Below are 1,741 nucleotides of genomic sequence, written 5' to 3'. Positions count from 1 at the left end.
TCTACTGGTCGCCGGCGAACACACTTTGGCAGCCCAGTACAATATGGCGCTGGTCGACCGGGCAATCCGGGTGCGAGAGTACGCGTTCGGTTAGTCTGGGTGCGAGGCTAGCGTATTCTGGTCTATATAAAGCCTAGAAGTGTTTTCGCCCCTGCTACTTTTCCTTTTAGCCATAAATGCTCCTTGCATTCCTGTTTGACCCTTTGCCAATTTGTATTTTTATGAATGATTGCTCCAATTCCCCCACCCTTTCTGCTACCCTGCACTCTGTTGCAGTATTCCCATGCATAATCAGGGTTACAGGGCGGTTGTTCCATGTCCCTAAGATGTGTCTCTACAAATCCATAAACCATTAAGTTCTCCTGTCTTAGTTGTTCTTCGATTTCCTCCCATTTTAGCCTATTTCTGCCACCTTGCATGTTAATGAACCCTATATCTGACTTAATTTGGCTCTTGCGCTTATTCCTGTCACCTCTCCTACAGTACCGATGTTTGCGTGTTTGTGGCTCCTGCCTCGAATCGTCCACGCCTACACTGCTTCTTTCAGGACTCTGGGTCCCCCTAAAAAAGCTGTTGCCTGGCGACCCATCCTGCCCCCTATCCTTTTGCCAGTGGCACCACTGTAGTGAATGCCATCCTGCACAAAAGGCCGGAAGCTGGTTCGGTACACGTCCCTGTTGACCTCCATCACGCTGTACCCGAGTCGTCCGCTCAGACTCCTAATGACCCGATTGGCCTCAACCACCCTCCTTTCTACCTGGTAAGCCTGGCCCTGGACCTCTGGGATAGTGCATATGGTCACATGCACCCTCCCGGAGGCCTCTCTAAGCTTACTCAGCCCAGTCTCAATGTGCATCTCAAGGTCCTGGCTTCTCCCCTTAAGCACGTCATTGAGCCCAGAATGCATAATGACCAAGCTGTCGCTCTCCGTGCTGACCTCAACTACTTCCCGCGCCTTGGTCATTGCTTCCACCATGCCCTTGCCCGCTTGCGCCTCCACCTGTAGTCGCCTGTTCGCCTTCTCTCGCCATCACGCCCTGTTCGGCCCTCCCCACATTGGAGTCCCCTATCACCAGGACCCTTCTACGTGCAAACCGTTCGACTGCAGCCAGTGTCCGCTGCCCCTCCCTTTGCGCCCGCTGGCGCCCCTGTGGCTGCAGCGTCGCCTTACTCGGGGCGCGTTGTGCAGCTTCACTATAACTACGCCGTTTCACCGGCGGCGAGCTGAGGACGGCTTGCTCTGGCTCCCTGCCTCCCACTTCGCCTGTAGGTTCTACACTACTTCCTCAGTTTTTGCCAGCACTTTGCTGTCCTGACCCGACCTTCTCCGCTGCCCGCGTCTCCAGCGCGTCGAGCCGCCTTTCCAGTTCGGAGCTCCTTTCTTTTTATTCCTCAAGCTCGGCCACGGTCCTTACTAACTGCGCGGCCTGGGCCGCCTCCAGCTTGACGAAATTGTCAACTTTAGCCTGCAGTGCTACCCGCTTCTCCTGTTCCTTCATCAGGTCTGCATTAAGCTCGTCGAACTTAGCCGCCCAATTCCCTTCCAGTTTTTGGACGGCTTCCCTGACGCCCTCGCACGACCTGCACGTGAAGCTAGACCCCTCCGCGTCTGCTAAATTCTGGAACTTAGTATCGGCGAGGAAGCACCATCGCAGGCACTCGTCGCACTGCACTTGCTCCCCGTCCCCCGCGGCCTTCACGTTCTTCGATTTCATCGCTAGGCCTACGTCCCTAGGCCCAA

The 1,741-nt window shown here is 55.4% G+C and overlaps 1 pseudogene; it reads right to left on the bottom strand.

The window, feature by feature from the left end:
• Positions 1 to 529: 529 nt before the first annotated feature.
• On the bottom strand, positions 530 to 1,499 carry LOC126535644 (uncharacterized; annotated as a pseudogene).
• Positions 1,500 to 1,741: the final 242 nt, after the last annotated feature.

This window comes from Dermacentor andersoni, chromosome 7 (genome assembly GCF_023375885.2).
Source record: "Dermacentor andersoni chromosome 7, qqDerAnde1_hic_scaffold, whole genome shotgun sequence".
NCBI classification, from domain to species: domain Eukaryota; kingdom Metazoa; phylum Arthropoda; class Arachnida; order Ixodida; family Ixodidae; genus Dermacentor; species Dermacentor andersoni.
This window is presented reverse-complemented; position numbering and strand designations above follow the sequence as displayed.